This window comes from Diorhabda carinulata, chromosome 4 (genome assembly GCF_026250575.1).
Source record: "Diorhabda carinulata isolate Delta chromosome 4, icDioCari1.1, whole genome shotgun sequence".
NCBI classification, from domain to species: domain Eukaryota; kingdom Metazoa; phylum Arthropoda; class Insecta; order Coleoptera; family Chrysomelidae; genus Diorhabda; species Diorhabda carinulata.
The window spans coordinates 5340806-5362233 of NC_079463.1; the positions used below are offsets into that span (position 1 = coordinate 5340806).

Below are 21428 nucleotides of genomic sequence, written 5' to 3' on the forward strand. Positions count from 1 at the left end.
ATAAACATAACGACTATCCAATTAAGGAAAGCAGACTGGTTCTCAGTGGCCAATCTAATATATATGTTTTATTGAATCCCACTGGATGTTAAATCAAGGAATTAGTTCTCTTTCTACGTGGATTAACGATACACGACCCTTTACGAGATTGCCTTTCGGGCCCAATATTCCAACAGAGAATAATGGCAAAAGTATTAGCTGGATTTGTTACGGAAACGGCATTCTTACAAACGTATCGTTTAATCGTGGTAGCATACCACATTACGACTCAAACACGGTTATCTAAATTGAGGTTCAAAAGTTGTGATAAAGAAACAACAATTGAACACTGATACAGAACTATCTATATAAATTACCGAATTGACGATATAAAATCTGTTCAATAAATTTAACCTCAAAAGTTCAAATGCATAGCTTTTTATAATATTAAACGAAATAGTTAAAGACAAAAATATGATTGCAATTCAATAATTACGTCTTAACATTTATATTTATATTTTATTTATAAGCGGTGGTGTGAAATATGAATCGTCTGTTTTAAAAACTGACTTTTTTATGAACACTTTTATTTACTACGGCTTTTACAAGAAATTGGAAGTATACACAAACAATAATATAACGAAACCAAAGGCTTAAACCCACTAGCAACACACCACGCCCCGCCACACCACCCCACGCCACGTCATCTCACGTGGGAAGTGTAACCGATGCGTATTAAGACGTGTGAACGCCATTGTATGCCAGTCTATGGAAAAGTTTTACCGTATTGGGTTTACATTAAATATTGACTCGAAAAGCATCATGTTTTCTACGATTTTTATCGATTTTAAGGGCCCAAAACTAGTGCTTTCTATTACGTACTCAAAGTTACTTAAAATTTTTCCGTTTAAAATTATAGAATAGAATGAGCGTGTCGCTTAGTGACGTGTTACAAATGTATACACAGCAATGTACCATGTAAACCGACGTCGTATGTCGTGGAGTGGCGTGGCGTGGCGTGGCGTTTTGCTAGTGGAGCTTGACCTTAAGACTAAAGTCAAACTGAGTTGTATAATTTTGGTTTGATTATTTAATATGAAACATATTTATGACACGGCATCACATGTTCTAATGAAAGTTTTGTCTATCTAAAGTTGTTTCACCTTGATGAATTAACAAAATTATAAATAGTTATTTAGTCTGTAATAATATTTCCTTAATAGTTTTTTAGAACTTCTTGAGTTACCAAAGACATTTATTAATATTTTAACGACTTATAGAATAATTTCTAGCTTTTTCGAAAGGTCTAATTATCATACATCACGACAGTGACAGATGAATACAAAAGTTTGCTAAATTGTATTTGAATGAATTGAAAAAATAGATAAAAACATTACATTAATTAAACTTCTTAAGAATATATATCTAATACACATCATCTTTATATCTTTAAATTGGAGAGATTGAAAACAATTGTGAGCAAACATATCTTTGTCCAAAAATAATAATATCAATACAGACGAACAAATCCGAACGAAAAGTGATGTAAAATAAATCAAACTTACAAACAACGCCATTTCAGAATGGCCGTGAAACGAAAAAGCAAATTACTTATAAACGAAATAATTCACATCGACAATCTCGATGTAGGTCAAGGGTTGGATCAATTCCACAAGTTTTTTTTGAAAATTTCCAAATAACATTTTGTGTTGAGTCACATAATTTGAAAAATGTATAATTGAATCAAACGAAACGGTAATAGAAAAAACATGTATGGAGGCTTGCCTTTTTAATTATTTTGACGTATCGATGAATAGAAGCTAGTAAAAACGATATTAGTCAGTAGTACGATTCTTGTTTTCAAAGAGAATTACCACAGAGGAAAGAGCGTTTAGATGCTGTTTATCGTGAGACTCTTCCTTTCGAATGCGTCCATCAAAATAGGTTTAACGTGCTGCGACACCATCCCAAAACATGGGTAAGCATTTCAAACAATCGCGTCGATCATATCCTGTATGAAATTTAGAACATTCTGGAACGTAACCGCGAACCAACTTCAGAGGAGTGTTTGGCGATGTTCAAGTACCATTTTTACCGAAGTTTTCTTCTTCTCCACATGCTCGAGTGTGCGAGTAGCACAGTTGTTGATTTTTCGAACTAATGATGAAGATTTTTCAACTACGATGTTGTGCACCGAACATTATTTTGCCTTGCGTTACAAAGTGAAGGAGATCGATCTTTACAGGATTATACATCATATGACCAAAGTATTCTAATTTACGTCTCTTTATAGTGCTGACTATTCGTAGAGTTTTGTCCGTGCGCTCAAGAAAACGTTTGTAAGTCTATTAACTCTAAATTACGGCAATAAACCCACAATTCAAGCGCTTCTAAATGTTTGAGAGGATGTTGTGTTAGCATCCATGACTCTGGGTCGTATGTTAACACAAGAAAGACATAACATCTTATCATCCTCGTACGCAGATTTGGCTGAAATAGTGGCTGTAAAGGATTTTTTAAGTTTTATAAAACTTGCTCTGGCTATTTTTGCTCGCATTACCACCCTAAAAACCCATTTTCTGTCTATCACCGTTATGTTAATTTTTCTACTTGATCTATTTGTCTATTATTAACCGCAATTACTTCTTATTGTACATTCTATTATTTAGTTATAATCATATTGATGCCGAGTAGAAGCTGAATGCTGCTCATTTAAACTTGACGTTATAAAAATCGAAACAAAAATAAAGCAAAAAATCACCCATATTTCAAACGGCACTGAAATGGTTATAAGTTACGCTGTCTAGAGTCTCGCGGGAAAAATGCGAGCTACAAAAGTCTGTATTATATCCATCGTTCACTATAACAAAATTATGAACCATATTTCTCTTTCATATTCCAGTTTTAAAACCAAAAATAATTTTTTTCCGATCTTTCTTATTCGGATTATGATCCCACTAGAGGACTGAACTTATTGAGTAGGCAATCATCCAACATATCACCTCAAGTAAAAAAATAAAAACCCGAAGGGTGGATGAAACGAATCCCCGCAAAATTATGTGTTTTTTCCTCACAATATTCAAGTCGCCTTAGTGAATTACCTATTTCTAATTCAGATAATGGATTTCTCCGTTGAAATATTAAAGATTGAGTAATTTCGTTCGTCAAGATAAAATGGTAATGAAACAATACGCTATACCGAGCAAAAATTATAATTCCGTCACACCAACTCTCAACTTTTTACTATCTGAATCACGTTCCGATCTGGTAATTGACTTTCGAGGCATCCGTTCAGAAGTACAGTGTGAACGTTACTTGTATTAGTAATAACAGACTAGATTTAATATAACTTCATAGAGAATAAAGAGGTCAGAATTTATTAAAAGAAATTACAAAAGGGATTCGAAAAAGGGTTTTACGGCAACGTTTCTCCACGGAGTTGCAGTTCGGAGGTCAGGAAGGGTGCATGGTCATCTTACAAGAACGTAGTCCTTGAGAAGGCCCCACAGGAAGACATCACAGGGTGTCAGGTCACATGACCGTGCAGATCCAATCTCAAAAATGAACACCAAGGTACTCCCACACACATAACGCGTAGTACGGCGAAGCTCCTTCCTACATGAAATTATAGATGTTCGTTAGTGTTGAATCTTTATCCATTTGCCCACGTAAATCTTTGATCATTTCCAGATAACACCCACACACACACCGGGTAGGTTTAATTATTCTTCAATGAAGATGTGAGGATTCTGGACGTTTCAGTTTCAGTTTTTTCATCCGATCACAAAATGAAATGCTAGAACTGCGGATCATCCTGACTGCATCCGAAGTACCACTCGCAAAATTCCAATCTGCGATCGAAATCATCCTGGTGAAGTGTGTGAAGAATACGCGGACGTTTAACTCGATAGTGCATTCGTTTCAGTTTCATTCGTAGTAAAGACCGATCGGATATTTTAGATAGTGCTGCTAAACTAACGCCAGCGCCATTATTTCCATATTTTCGTTAGTTGTTATAGGTCGTCCGTAGTGCAGCGCGTCGGCAACAGAGCCCGTTTTTGAGAATTTCTTTCGTCTTTTTCACTGTTGAACGATTGGGTAGCGGTGAGTTCGAAAATTGTTTCCTAATCCGCGTTCGTACGCAGGTACGACGTAACAAAAAAAACTCTGTCTTGAAGCGTGAGCTTGTAACCGGTTATAAATTCTGAAAACATGTCATCATGACACTGACACAACTGCTAAGGCACGAGCATGCTTCATTTTAACGTTTCCTGATTTCTACCGACCTCTGTATAATAACAATTGATTTTGAACATCGGTTCGTATCATACATTCCGACATATCTTGTGAACTCATACGTGCACTACCATATTCTAGCATCGATAATAATAATAATAATAGTTTATTGAAACGTCCTTATTATCATAGTCATCAAAGTGTATTATTTCAACTTCTGAAAACATATAGCAAATTTCATAAAGTAAAAAAATCTACAAAGCTTATTACATTTCCAGAAAGATCTGACAACAATGTAAATACCATTGTGATATCATCTGTTCCCGAAATATTCAAAACTTGCTACGCATATTAAACGTCCGGACTAAACTGAATTAAAAATTGGGAAATTTGTTAAAACGAAATTTGTTTGAAACTTTATGTTGATTTAGATGTGAATTTGGGTAAACTCAAAATAAGTTGAATATAGAGGCATCAAACTAATGGGATAGGCTGAAAGGTGTATTTTTTCTCATAGTATTAATCAAAATCTGTCAAAGAACATAATTATTATAGATATAGTGTGTAAAAATATACGAGGGTTGTCTGAAATGTTTTCGGATATTTTGATTTCTCTACTCAGTATCCTATTGAGTCTATAGACTATTGAACAATGCTCTAATCTTACTAACCGTGGCTATATTTTCAAGGCAATTACTATAGACTTCTTATCCATTAATAAATAATTTATTAATGCTGATTTCGGAATAATTGAGAGAAGACTTCATCACTGTTTAAGAAAACTTTTCAAATATCAATAACATAACTTGTTTTAGAACCTCCAAGTGTCCCCACTATAGGAATTATATAATTTTATTGAAAACCGTCTCCCTTAAAGACAAGTGGCATATTTTCCATTGGAGTCGAAAAATAACGTATGGTACGTTCTCAAATTGACGAAATTGACTTCATTCTACTAATAACCTGGTACATTGTATATTTTTAAATTGAATCGGATCCATTTCCACTTTTACTGAAAATATTTATCGTCAAAAGAATTGCTGAGTCGTTTATTAATCTGCACCCCGTTTCAATTTTCAGTTTAAGCACTATTAAAAGCATGTATGTGACCATTATTTCCAATTTATATTTCTACTCTTTGAACGTATTTACGACGAAGCTCATTTCAAACTGTATAAACAATGAAACACTTGAATCACTCAACTTTGTTCTATTTTTTCAAAGATCCTTTTCTTTCACCTGTCTGCAATTCTCTTTTCTCGATGTTTTCAGTTCGTGCTCTTGCACGTGCAATGACACAGAGATGAACTCTGTTAAATCACCTGACGTCCCAAAAGCTCTCTTGCATCAACTGATTTATTGGATAAACATGAACTTAATGTGGAACGAGCTTTCTGAACTGAGAGAAACTATTCATGTGAGATTTTTCAAGAGTTTCATCGGGAACAATATTCAATCGACAAAGTTTTGATTAAGTTATATATTCATTTTAAATAATTGATGCAGAATAGTATGTTGTACCTACAAGTGAGAAAAATTACATATTTGTCTCGATTGCAGAAGTTGTTTGTACGCTAAATAAATTAGGGAAAAATATGTAATTTTCCCATGAATCGTGCATTTTACTTTGTCTATGGATACGTTGTTTTTAATATTTACTCTGTGATCAACAGTTTGAGCTATACTGGAAAATACCGGGTTGCTTCGCTCCAAGACATTTATGTGATTATAATATTAGTTAAAGTTGATGGAGAAATGTACCGACCTTCCGCAGCATTGCTGTATTTGGATTGTAATGGCGTTGAGGCTCAATCGATTCCATTACACTTTTTATATATATATGAACGTAATTTTTGTACCATATTTATTCCTAATAGTGTTTAGGTCGGCATCTTGGTCGTCCTCATGATGTAAAGACTACAAGGTGTGTTCTTCCCGAGGGCTCATTTTCGACTCGTTCTGCGCGATCTCTTTGAGAGCGAATTCTCATTGGCTGCTTCCCAACTGGTGCGCTATAACACACCTTGTAGTCTTTATATCATGGTCGTCCTCTTGCTGGCTTCCACTCGGTTACCTTCTATCAGGGCTTTCTGATCTCTTCTTCGTATATATCCAAACCTTTAAGCTTTTAGATCTTTATCACTGTCACTATATCACCTTATTTCACCTGCTCTTGATTTCGTGATTCCTTAACCTTCTTAGGTATAGTCCATCTATCTTGACTGGTCACAGTTCTTTCTCTCTATTATTCGAAGATTTTCTTCGGGAGCGTGATTCTGTTCTGTATATTCTCAACTTTGTGTTCGTGTACAGCTCTCATTCTCTTGATCACCAAAATGTAATTTATTTTTTGAACATTCACCTCCAACCCAATTTCATTGGCTTATCTTATCCTTTGCCAGATGTGCCAAATAATCAGCGTATCCGCGTACTGTTGTGGGATAACGTCTTTCCCACATCTATATTTAGTATAAAAAATCGAACGTTTATAAAGTGGGCAGTGTTTTGGTCGTGTTGTTATGGAAAAGCCGGAAAATGTTTTCATGACTTAAATAGATATTGAATTGCGTCGTCAATCGTGTCGTATCAATTTGACATGTAACTATTCATTGTTGACTTAGGAAAGGAACTTATGGAAGTGATAAGAAAACATTTTAGCTAATGTTTCTTTTTGTTCATGTAGAAAACGTTTTACATAGAATCCGAATTCACACTGAAAATCTACTATTTTATTCAGACAATTCTAGTTCTAAAACACGCATTTCCAAACTATATTGAGTAAGATAATTCTTCCTCAAAACAAGCAGATGTTTGGATTACGTGCCTAAAAGACTTGTATGCTCAAAGTCAGTCAGTCAAAGGAACTGGGCCTACTTCGTTTCCTATAAATTGTTAGTTTTATTAAATTTGAAGAATTTTGATTTTAAACAACATTTGGTATACTCCCAAATTTTTTCATAATATCAATAATCAATATTTTGAAAACGTTTCACCGTAATATCGGTTCGTATCTTCTCGACGACAGAATAGCTGTTCATAGAAATGAAAATATTCTTTGGAAATAACTCGCAATCAAAATTAATTTTCATGTAAATTCATTCCATTCATTCAAACATGAATAAAGAGCGTATGGCATATATTATTACAAGCAAATCATGAAAAGAATAAAGACCGCTACTGTTGAAAATTCGTCGAAAAAAAAAAGTAGATTTTTCTGCGAATCCGGCGCCGAATATATACCATTACGTTTCTATTGAGACGTTCTTTGATTCAACTCGAATTCTGGAGATTTTCTTTGAAACTCTCACTCTTATGTTTTCAATGAAATAAGATAAATTGGTCTCTTCATGTCGGTACAAAAATGTCCAAATTGTCTAACCAAACATAACCATACATTATTCAATAAATTTAAAAACTTTTTGACCGTCTAGACGTTGCAATAAAAATAGTAATAAAGCCGCAATTTTTAAAAATACTGGTACTGCGCATTTTGAAACGACTTAAAAACCAAACTATTTAAAATGTACTTCAAAAAAATCGTTGGAATAGATCTTGGTATAACTAGTCTTTAATAAAAGAATAAATAGTAGATAAGGATGATGAAGAACTCATAAATAAGAATTATAAAGGAATTATTGTCATATATTACCTCTCAGTATTCATATGGTGCTATCACCTCTTTTTGAACATATAACCCGATGCTTTGCTCTGATTATTCTATCAATAGCATCTTCTAACAATTCTAGGTAGTAGCACTGAAACTATCTCTTCAGGATTCTCTCCCCTTGTCCCAATTTTTTCAAGCATATCTTCTTTAAATTTTCTTTCTACTTGGTAACGTCCAGTTATCCAGCAAAAGCTTACTTACTTATGAATCCAAAATAGGAATAGCTCATTACTACTCTTTTTTTGATACTCTTGTGTCAAAGGTTACTTTTGGCTATCTGTGTAGATCGCTGTGTTTCTATTTGATTCACCACTTTTCAATGACATCCAGTTATCAGACTATATGACTTTTGGATGCTCACTTTCCAACAACATTTCCATTGAAATCCATTTTTCGGACACCGAACCGTTGGAAAATCATGCAAAAATTCTGTTTGGCTCAAGTTGGGAAGTACTGATTCGATATACGTTAATCAATATGCAGACGTGTAACCTTTTTTGAATTGTTTATGAGAAATAGACGTTCGTTCTCCACAGGATATACTTTGTTTTCATTGATTCAAATATATTTTTTAATATTTTATTAGAGATATTAGTAGTTTTTTAAGTAGAAATCAATATAAGTAACTTTACTTTGATTAATCCAATACAAATCGTAAGTATAAATAAGAAGACTTATATCAGTAATATCTAAATTTTGAACCGTTAATTTTAGAATAATTTTCACTTAGATGATAAATGATAACATTACTTTTTGTAATAACAATTGATCCTCAGAGAAACGGAATAAGGAAAAGGAGACAATATTTTTTTGTTTTACGGTTGGGGTTTTCCCCTTAGGCTCTCCCGTGGCTCAATTGGAAAGAATTTACTGAAATTATTTATTTTGAAGTTGAGTTTTTCCACTCACGCGAGGCCCAATTGGGATTAAGTGATCATCATTTTCTATTTTCAGGTTGGGTTTTCCAGTCAACTTGGGTCATAATTAAAACAAATTGAATGAAGTTCTCTTACGGGTTTACATTGTAGGGCAGATCCAGCTTGGACCCAATAATATCCAGATGTATACTTTGGATAATTTCACATAAATTTCCAATCGAAACATTAGCTCTGTTTTTTGTTACTTAGCCATCTAGTCCGATTTTGAAATGATATAGTTCGTATCCTGAGTTGGAGGACCTGTAAACGATTCTAAAGGCTGCAGGCTTAGATGTGATTCTAATCTGCTTTTCTCTACACTCTCGTGAGATTATTTTTGTTTCTTTTTCCATACATCCACACGTATTACTGAGCCATAGATTATTATAGTCGTTATGATTGCAGTATACAATTTTGTGATTGATTGTGATCCCCACTTTTACTAAACATCTTCTTAGAGGTGTAGGAAGCTTTGATTCGTTTTCTCATTATTTCCTTCACATTTCTCTTCGATAAAAGTCTAGTATGGATTACAAAGTATTCAGCTTTCTTCGATAAGTCCATTCAACTTAGATATCTCACATATTTTTGTAAAAATAATTATTTCTGTCGTTTTATGTTTGACTCCCAGTCCGTTAAATCTCGTATGATGTTTTCTAACGTGTTTTTCATGATGGCGCTGATTGTTTGTGGGTTTCTAACCGAAATCAATACAGCTACATCGTCAGCATACGCTATTTTGATTTTGTTTCTTTCTAATCTTTTTAGAATCTTATTTACTCTTAATAAACCAACCAATTTCTTATCCTTAAACCATTTAGGTGGGATGTATACATCGTTTTAATTATGTAAGCTCTTATTAATTAGCTTTCAACTTTTCCAATTCGCACCGCTACTCTTAACATGAACGCGCAGTTTCTCTTTCAATTTCCGTTTTAATTATTACTTTGTAGAATCTTACATTGTTATAAAATTCCTTCGTTAAAGTAGGGTTGGCGGATAAGCGACTTGACACAGATACGAGGATTGGCCCAGAAGTACCTGGCTGACCTAGAGAGGACACTATTAGTATTTATACAAACTATACAGTTTGTATAAGTTTGAAGTTGCTACGTTGTTTAGTATTTGTTTGGCAGCTATCAATAATGAACGTTGTCAGTAAATTTGGCTTTAGCCCAATCAATATAAAAGGTGAACTAGATTCTACTCTGGGTTGTGGCCGTACGACCTGCGAAGACCAGCATCGCAGTGGTCGATCAAATGAGCTAAGGATTCCAAAAGTGTTGAAAAAAATCTACAAAGCGGTACTGGATGATCGTAGACTGAAGTGCGCGAGCTAGTAGACATAGTAGACATTTCAAAAAGTGCGGTACATCGCATATTAACTGAAAATTGAGACATGAGGAAGATGTGCGCAAGATGGGTGCCACGTTTGCTCGAAATGGAACAAAAACAGCGTCGTGAAGATGTTTTAATCGTGTGAATGGCAATGTTTCATAGAAATCTTCTGGCAATGTCGATTTCTTAGGATAGCCAAAATTGTTTAATTAAACTTTGAATTGCATCGTGCACCCTATTCGCCAGATTTAGCCCCTTCGGATTATTTTCTGTGCCCAAAGTTGAGCAAATAACTCGGTGGTCAAAGATTTTCCAACAATGAAAAGGTGATGTCGGCAATTAATGGCAATTTTGAGGAGCTTGAATGATAAAACTTCTAAAATTCTATTTTTCCAAAGGTGGAATAGATGTATCGTTTAATGATCAACTTGAATGAAATGTTAAAATAACGACGTTCGATATTGAAGTAAGTCAAGGCAAGTCATAACGAGTGATGGACGGGAAAAAGGGACCGCTTCAATTTACTTCGTAGGCTTCTACGTTGATATTTATAAGAGGATCAGTATATGCCGTTTTATTGGTGGATAATGAACGGATTTGTCTGTCGGTCTTTTAACTGCGAAGATTAAAGAAAGGGAGGATGCTCGTTTCATATCTATAAGAGGATTTCCTGTGAATATGTTTCGATCGTTAATACGAGAATTCATTTATACAGGGTGATGTATCATATTCATCTATAACGTAGTCTACCAAATACTCATTGAAAGTAAAAAAAAAATCATGTTATTTATTCTTCAAACGGATGACCCTTAGATGTATCATAATCTCTCTACTGCCATAAAATTGTCTCGCTATTTCAAAAAATATAAGTACTAAAATTGTAAAATGCAAAAGCCATTAAGTTAGTCATCTCGTAAAACGTTATATTCGCTCTGGGTTAGTGTTTATGTCATCATCGTCATTATGCCGCTCAATCTCTTGGATTATGACTAGCGCTTATTACAGTTTCTGCTTTCCAGTGTACTATTTCTAGGATTCCTGGATTTTCTTTAATTTGGTTTCTCCAGATATTTCTTGGTGTGCCTCTGCATCTTTGCCTTCTTTCTTTTTCGTTATTCTTTCATTCGGGGTGTATTCTTCTCTATGAGTCGGTCGTATTTGATATATGCTGTGTAGCCTCGTTCTCTAATCTGTTTAGTAGATATTTTCTCCTTTGTTGTATCTCTTTGGAGTAATCTTTTGAGATTCATTGTGTTTCTTCCAATTTTCTAGCTTCCCCGAAGATTTCCCTTCTTTTTTTATGTCGCTGCATCTCGATTCCTCTATTTCGTATATTACAATGTTTTTTGTCTTACCTACCTTTCTAGTATGTTAATTCTCGTGTCTTGTACTATGAGTTTTTATTCGTATTGCTAATTGTTTGAGGTCTTGGTTCACTTTTATTTGGCTTCCGCTATCTAGGACCGCATTCTATCCATTTGCTGTTAAATTTTTTCATTATTTTTTGAATATTTAAACATCCAAATACCTGAGGTATGAGTCCCTACTTCCGAATTTCTACTAAATGCTTTAGTTGGACGGTCATTCTGAAAGTTGGAAAGTTGTTCTGAACAGAGTACGGAGACGAGTTGGCCTAAGCAAGGAAAATCAGAAGCGTACCTAAAATCTTCATATCCTGCATCAAAATGCCTCTTCAAAATAAATAACTAATATATCTCTTCGATGTGTATTAATCCTTTTTTGTTCACAATCTTGTTAGAATTCAATAAAAAACAAATAAGCCGATATTGCATTCAAAAAAGATTTAGAATCAAAACTGAAGTTATTTTCTGATGAAGAAGAATCAGATAAATCTGAAACGAAGTACTACGTTGGAATAAGACCATGTGAATCAGAAACAAATCATGAAATATGTGGAACTGAAGATAATGAAAGAGAAACAGGTAATTCTAAGACAATGTGTCTTGACTACCATTGTGAATTATCCATTTTGTTCTAATTATGTCTTATATTTATTATTATTAGTAAAATGAGAGATGTTATGAAATTTTAATTTGTTTTTTGAACTGTTGTTGACTATTTCAGAATTCTTTCATTGAGTATCTTCTCAAAAATTTTGAAAGTGGAATAGAAGAGAAAGGGGCCTGTAATTTGAAAACATCTCCTTACTTAAGATTGGTTCCATTGTGGTAATTTCAATTTTTCTTGAACAATTCCTGCTTTTCAAGGTTTTCTCTTTATTCTTAATTTTTTTTGTTAAATTGTTCCCAAAAATTGCAAAAAAAGGTTAAGAGAAGCATGTATTACAGACGTATGAAAAATATCTGATTTTGGTCTGAAGCTAGTTTGGTACATTTGAACAACGTATTATGGAGATTTCTCTGGGATTTCATCATTTGTATTTCAAATGAAGATAGTAATCTTATTATGATTATTATGAAATTTGGAAAAACTACAATGAAACGGGAAAAGACAATCCTTTATAGGGATTCTTACTAGAAAATTATTCCATCTACGTCTTTCAACCGTTTTGTAGACGTATCTTATGCATACACATCGAATTGTCAGTTTCTAAAATTAGATTTCTGTGAATAAAGAGAAGTTTAGCTCGAAAACAAATAGTTTGAATTTATTGTATTAGAGTTCATTGCTCCAGAAAATACAAAGTTTACGACTTTTTTGAACAGCCATAGCATTTTAGCTGAAAAATATGGACATAAAGTACTTCGACTTCCCCCTTACCATTATTTATTCGATCCTATTGAAAATATTACGTAACTAAAAATTATTATAATATCTATATTATAGATATTATAGATAATGTGGTCACTGATGGAACTTTGTCAGAAAAAACATTAGATATGTGGAAAAAAGCTTAAGACTCCTGATTTTTCGTTGTAAATAATGCAGCACACTGAAAAAAATGGTAGGATAGGGAAGAGGCAAGATAGTGACGATTTTATAGTAGAGTAGCCAATCATAATTATTTTTGTTTATCATTCATTAGTCCAGTAAACAGCGATTTCCTTCAACACGCATCGATTTGCTTGAAATTTTAATAGTAGATACCTTAAAAAGCTATGCCGATTATGTGATTTTGCTCTGGGAGTGAATTTTCTTATTGAAATTAACCATAGAGTTTTTTTGAATACTTTTTGACTTATTCGTGATTGAAATTTTTGAATTTTTGTTACAAAAAAGCATATAAAGCATGTGTTTAATCGATTTTTCACAAATAATTCATCGAAAAAACTGTGAGGAGATTAAATGCTGTTTTTTGAAAAAAATGATTTTTTTATAGACCTAATACAAACCAAATTATGATTCAATAAAGGTGGAACTTGTTTCAGTGAATGGAAAGTGGAAAACGGATATTTTTACAAAAAAAAATGTATTGAATCTTTTTTAAAGAACTTCAAAATACCTTTTAAATGATAATTTATAAGATAGAATCCTTTCATTTCATAGAAAAAACGTCATTTCTACCCACGTTATTGCCACCCTTATTGAAATAAATTTGCAAATCACTTCAATTGAATACAAATAATAATATCAAGAAGTTTGAACGATTTAGAGAGCTTGATTGAAAAAAATTATGGTATATCAATGATACGTTCCTCAACACGTATTTTAAAGAAAAGGTCGCCAACTATTATTTTGAAGGGTTAAACAGGTAAAGACACGGCTCTAAGAAGACTTACAAGGAGGTAGTTTGTACAAATTTTGTCACTGTGAGGGACAAATTTTACGATAAGATCCTGAAATGACAAGCGGTGGTAGAATTTAATTTTCAGCATTCATCTGTATAATTTTTCCAGGGATGGATGTTCAATGGAATGGGCTTTCCCATAATCGTTTTCTCATCGGAAAATACAATTCAACTTCATATTTATAATTCATTATTTTGCTGTATAGAAATGCTAATTTAGTTTGACTAAGCTTTGTAAAATACCAATTATAAGGTAACAATTATCCCTTAACATAATAGTAAATCAGTTGAAATTTTTCCATGTAAATCGTCAATTCTAACGAAAAGTGTTAATTGATTCCATAAATCACTTTCCATTAAAACTGCCAATTTAGTTAAAATCTGGAATAGAGAGAACACTTTGTATTAAAAAACATCAGTTTACTCAGAAATTTCAATTAAATATCCATTTTTTATTAAAAATAGCAATAAACGAAACGTTCTTTCAAAGTTAAACCCCGAATTAATCTTTTCTTTCGGAAAAGAGCGATTAACCATTTTGAAAATTAGTTTTATGCGAATTCCTCTTGAAATTGGATTTAAAACAATTTAATTTCTTCTGAAAATTTAAGTTTATATCAAATAAATATTCGTTAGTTACCTTCAAAGTTTCTCCTAAAAGTTGAAATCGGTTTATTTTGAAAACTAGAGTTTTCTTCTAATTACCACGTTTAAATTTCAAACGAATTAATTTCACATTGAAGATAACTATTCAACTAAAAAAATACTTTTAAAATTCAAGTCGAAATCAGTTTTCATTGAAAACCATCTAATATAAAATTGAACCATCGCCAATTTGTGTTTATACTTCTTCAGACACACACCTAGATTATGATAAAATGGCACATACTTAAAACATGAACAACTGTACTGCGATTTAGACAGAACTGATTTCGATTATCTACGTTGTGATTCTCACACTATATGAGCTACAAGATCCAGGAACAGCATGATTTTTTTCTTTATTTCAAGGGTATTACCAATAATTTAAGCTTCTTCTTCTGTCAAAATAATGGAAGTATGATCAAATCCCATACTCTAAATCAGTGATATATGATTGTAAAATAGGGAGAAAACAATTATCAAAGCTTTTCCCTTTTCCAAAAAAAATCAAAGTGCTTTACAACGCTATAGGTTACGAATATTAAATAAGCATTGAGAACAGCTATAATTACAAACAAAAGCTCCGGCTTCCTCTGAGATGTGGGTGGTCACTTTTCAAACTAGGCGTGTTAAAGTAAAGATTAGAACAGAAATCATCTGCGTTTATCTGATTATAACATCGCAAAGAAAAGAAAGAATTAGATGACGCCTTTGTTTGTTGCACTACCTTGTTTACCCTATTGACTTAAGTCGATTCTCCCAGTCGGTATGAAAGAGGCACATAAAAGTGGGAATAAGGATTACAAGACTTTCAGGATCAGAAACTCGCGGAAAATGTCTCGTGTAGGACGTGTTCCATAAGCTACTGGAGACTTCGGATCCTTTCATTATGAACATGAGACACGAATCAAAGAAAAAGAAAATCAGGAATGAAGTTTCTTCTCAAATTGAATAACTTTTGACTTTAGTTTTATTATTTAGAAACTTCTCCAGTTTTTACGTTTGATTGAATTGTTCATCGTAAGCTTCATTCAAATTATACACTCCAAATACTTGCTTTGATAAGAACAATCCATCACGAAAATTTTAGAAATTTTCTTGCCAATAATATTTCAATTTATCAGATCTGTTTGATCTCAATTGCGTGCTTAGCCTGTTTCTTCTTGATTTTGAAGTACAATAAGCCTTCATAATTCTACCAGGTATAAACAACAAGACTTTCCGATCGAATCGACATCTTAGCGACAAACTATGGCAATTATCGTTATCCTAACCACCGATTTTTGATGGTGAGTTTATTCAGATAAATCCATTCTTCATCGCAATTAATAATTCGTATCTTAAAACTATCATTGTAACATGCAAACCGGCTTGTTACGCTTTTCTTCAAACGTTTTGAATATTCCTATCTTCACGTATTGTGGCTCAGTAGACACTTCTGATTCTTTTATTCTAATATTCGAGTTTTTGAAGATATTAATTTGTTATCCGCCTCCTACTCCATTCGAAGAAAAAAAATCAAAGGATTATTTTTTTTTTGTAGAATAATGAGTTTGAATAAAGGAAGACATCAACTTCGATGGCTAGTTGCCTATATGACTCATGTGTTTTTAACAATATAAAAGAATATCGATTTTAAAACATAGGTAATCAAATGTCCGTAATTAGTTGTATAATTTAGTTTTCATTCTTGATTCATATACGATGTCCAAATCCAAAACGATTTTTTTAAAGAAAATCGTATCTAGATTATTTGGATAATCGTTATATCACAATTGTCAACTGTCGCCTTTTATTAAAAAACAGATTGGTTAGATTAGATTAGGTTAGGTCAGATTTTTTCAACCTTGATTTGTGTACGATATCCAACTCTAAAAGATTTCGTTTTCGCTTTGAGGACGATATTCTGTTTTTAAAAAAATTGTATCTATAAACCCTACAGTTAACCCTCATAATTGGGAAATAATACAAAACAATTTTTGTTATTTTATTTGGATAATCGTTATGTCACAAATGTCAACTGTCGCCTTTTATTAAAAGACAGTTTGGTTAGGTTTTTTTAACTCTTGATTTGTATATGATGTCCAACTCTAAAAGATTTCGTTTTCGTTTTGAGGACGATATTCTGTTTATAAAGAAAATCGTATCTAGAAACCCTACAGTTAACCCTCATAATTGGGAAGTAATCCAAAACAATTTTTGTTATTTTATTTGGATAATCGTTATGTCACAAATGTCAACTGTCGCCTTTTATTAAAAAACAGTTTGGTTAGGTTAGGTTAGGTTTTTTTCACTCTTGATTTGTGTACGATGTCCAACTCTAAAAGATTTCATTTTCGCTTTGAGGACGATATTCTGTTATTAAAGAAAATCGTATCTATAAACCCTACAGACAACCCTTATAATTGGGAAGTAATCCAAAACAATTTTTGTTATTTTATTTGGATAATCGTTATGTCACAAATGTCAACTGTCGCCTTTTATTAAAAAATAGTTTGGTTAGGTTAGGTTAGGTTAAGTTAGGTTTTTTTCACTCTTGATTTGTGTACGATGTCCAACTCTAAAAGATTTCATTTTCGCTTTGAGGACGATATTCTGTTTTTAAAGAAAATCGTATCTAGAAACCCTATAGTTAACCCTCATAATTGGGAAGTAATCCAAAACAATTTTTTTTATTTAATTTGGATAATCGTTACGTCACACTTGTCAACTGTCGCCTTTTATTAAAAGACAGTTTGGTTAGGTTAGGTTAGGGTAGGTAAGGTGTGTACGATGTCCAACTCTAAAAGATTTCATTTTCGCTTTGAGGACGATATTCTGTTTTTAAAGAAAATCGTATCTAGAAACCCTACAGTTAACCCTCATAATTGGGAAGTAATCCAAAACAATTTTTGTTATTTTATTTGGATAATCGTTACGTCACACTTGTCAACTGTCGCCTTTTATTAAAAGACAGTTTGGTTAGGTTAGGTTAGGGTAGGTAAGGTGTGTACGATGTCCAACTCTAAAAGATTTCATTTTCGCTTTGAGGACGATATTCTGTTTATAAAGAAAATCGTATCTAGAAACCCTACAGTTAACCCTCATAATTGGGAAGTAATCCAAAACAATTTTTGTCATTTTATTTGGATAATCGTTATGTCACACTTGTCAACTGTCGCCTTTTATTAAAATACAGTTTGGTTAGGTTAGGTTAGGGTAGGTAAGGTGTGTACGATGTCCAACTCTAAAAGATTTTTTTTTCAATATCAGGACGATAATCTGTATTTAAAGAAAATCGTAAGTAGAAACCCTATAGTTAATCCTCATAATTGGGAAGTAATCCAAAACAATTTTTGTCATTTTATTTGGATAATCGTTATGTCATAATTGTCAACTGTCGTCTTTAGTTCAAAAATAGTTCGATTTACTTTAGACTGCTGATGGATTTGTAAAATATTTATAAAGCATGGTTAATAGAGCGCATTTTAAGTAATTTTAAGTAATTAATATATATACGAGTTTATCTCACGATTCAATTTTCTTAATTTTATTTTGTATACAGTTATCTTTGATATATATAGTGAAAACAAATGAAAATTAACTATAACCACTTTATAAAAAAGATAAAATTTTAGGATACAAATACAAGTCGACCAAAGCAAATAAATAATTCCCTAATAAGAGTTATGAAACATCCAAAAGAACTTGAAACGCGTAAGATTAATTGAATACATTCTAAAAACCAATGAATTTACATTATTACAGTTATAAAATATTTATTCAAAACCAAATCTGATTAATACAGAAATCAAAAATAAACCAAATCATTTTTCCAATCAAAATAATTTTTGATTCTTTGCACACAGTCACTATTGATATGATTATCTCCTAAAAATAACCTTTTCACGCCGTGCAAACTGGCAATTGTTCTATTACTAAAACAAATAAAAGAATTGCTGTTCATGTGAAGCGTTAACAAAAACTCAAGTCTGTTAAACAACTTATCCGGAATTTCCAACAAATAATTATTGCTCAAGCTGATCGTTCCAAAGTATCTCAAATTTCTGAAAGCATCTTGATGTACGTACTTGATGTTATTATTATCGAAGTTAATAGACCCAAACAATCTAAAGTTAGTTCTGTCAAGAGATTCGATCATGTATTTCGTGGTATCCGCTGGTAGTTCCGTTAAGTTATTGTGCATCAAATTAATTTCATAAAATACTCTAGCTTCAGAAAACCAATCAGGATTTATAACTTTGATATTATTGTAATCTAACGTTATAGCTTCTAGTTTATACATATCTCTGAAAGCACCATCTTCTATATACTCGATATTATTATCATTCAAAACCAAACTTCTGATACTCGTACCGTTAAACAAACCAATCGGGATGCTCTTCAAATTGTTATATTGTATGAAAACTTGTTCCAAATGTCTGCTGTGAAAAAAACCAGGTTCTATATACTCTAACTGTATTTTTAAAAACACCACTTCCTGTAGTGTATTGTAGCTTACTGAAATATTTCTGCAGATTTCGGGGACATGTTGAACACCTCTTACCATCATATATTTCACTTTACCTTCTGGTGATATATACGCACGCCATGGATAATATTCAAAATTTTCTTTAACACTGAAGAAATAAACGGCATTTTTTAAAAAATTCGGATTACATGATTTCGAGGACACTTGTATTGTTGACCCAATTAACAATATTAGAATGAATATGTTCGTAGTGAACGACATATCTCTAAGTAAACAATTTTAAAATCAGCTTTAAATATAACTACGTGCGATAAACTTTAACCCTACTTATGATATACAGGGTTATTTCTTGACACCGATTGAAAATTTGAAATCCATTTTTCGTAACTAACAACACAGGAAAGAGATTTTTAGACACTGTTAATTTTTATATGTCGAAGAAAACACCACTGTTTCATCAAGACAATGCACCGATTCACAAGTCGACGAAAACGATGGTTAAATTGAACGAACTACATGCGCTCTCATCCACCATATAGTCCAGATCTGGCTCCCCAGTGACTACAGGCTATTCTCTGATCTCAAAAAAATGATCTTCGGTGAAAACGTCAACACAAATGGAGAAGCAATTGCTGTGAAACAAACTGAGGCCTATTTTGAGCCAAAAAACAAATCCTTCGAGAAGTTACTAGAAGCGTTGGAATGTGTTTTTCTTTGTTAGTTACACGACTTCTTGAATGATATTTAATTGGAATATAAGGAGGATAGAAATAGGTGGGAGGAGGATAGAAATAGAGATTGGGCAGGATGGAAAAGACACAAACAGAAAAAATCTTGGAACAAGTCCTATAGATGCCAAAGTAGAGGAGGTACAGCTGGAATGGTTTAAACTTCTAACAGAAATGGAAGAGGGCAGGATGTAGAAGTTGGAATACCGACAGAAGAAAGAGATATTGAATGGAATAAGACAAAAATAATGGATAGAGAAGAATGGAGAAGTGATACTACATCAAGGCTGCACTCCACTCAAGTAAAGGTAGAAAGGTTCATTCAAAATCCAGACTCTGTGTCATCAAATCCGAAACTAATCACAATTTACCAATGCATAATCGAAATTCAGCCACAATTGTGCTAAATTATCATAAATTATGTCAAGAAAAGAGTGCGTATGTACCCATTTGTCATTACAAAAAAAAACCCTTTATCAATAACAATATAAAAACTATGTTTACTATTTAATTCGATACCTTAATTTTATCACAGTTTGTAAGCTTAATATTTCACTTTGATAAAATCATCCTGGAACACGACTTTCTACATCAAAATCAAATTAAAGCAATCTCACATATAACGTATCCATTTATCGCAAGTGTTTCGTGTTTCCGTACAACAGAGAAACCCTCATAATTGATAACCTAACTGGGATTTAATTGATATCCAAAACCGATAGAATTTAGGATTAATAATAATCATTTTCCAGAACGTGGCGACTGCTCCGAACAACAGTAATTGGTTGACGTTTTCATAAACCTCTAACCAATATATAAAGTAGTTTGTTCAATATAATCAGGCTCAAATAAAATGGAGTAACTCGATATTTATACTAATTATTCAGAAAATAATGCAAATTCCATTAAATCCATTGCAGTTATGATGAAACTGGTTTCATTTTATTTGAAACCAATCACTACTGTTGCTAATACATATCTATCGATTAATTTTCATTTGCAGGGAATCAATCTGACCTAAAATATTCAACTTAATGGAGAAAACAATACTTATTAGTACTTTTTGATTATTTTTGAGTGTTATTGTGTTTATATAATGATGTATTTGCCAGATGCGATCAGATTAAGATAAATGAATAGCTAACGCTTAATACAGAGAGAATTAAAACTGTCATCCTATAGAATAGCATGTTTGGCTAATTCGTCTCATTGTTTTGTGTGTCCAAAGCAAAACTAGAATCAAGAGGCATGTTGTAACTATCGTTAATCATCGTATCAAAATAATTAATAGAAAGCTTATAGAATTTGGCATTGAGCAACACTATTCAGAAGACAAGACAGACAAGTTACGGTAAAACGAGGAACTAAAGAAACAGATGTAAATTATGAAAGATAGGTGATAGATTGGGAATAAATATATGAGAATTGCACATCCAAGAGAACAAATGGAAAAAATAGACTAGATCTAGTTAAAGAACGAAGATAAAAGAAAAAAATCAATGCTACAAAAAGTACAAACACCTGATTGCATTAATACGGGAAAATAATTAATAACGAGTGCCAAGAAATGGTAGAATGGAAATAGTTATTTATGTATCAAGGCAGTAAAATCATACTTTTTATCACGACGTTGGAGAATAGATGCAGAGATATTTATGCGGACGGAGGATCCGAACTTTTTCCTATTTTTCACATTTTCACAATATTATAAAGGGTTTTTTTGAAATGATTGAAGATATAA

General features: G+C 32.6%; 1 protein-coding gene across 4 annotated transcripts in view; it reads right to left on the reverse strand.

The window, feature by feature from the left end:
* LOC130893404 (uncharacterized) overlaps positions 1 to 21428 on the reverse strand; it is a 133228-nt gene that overhangs the window by 96371 nt on the left and 15429 nt on the right. The window lies entirely within an intron of this gene.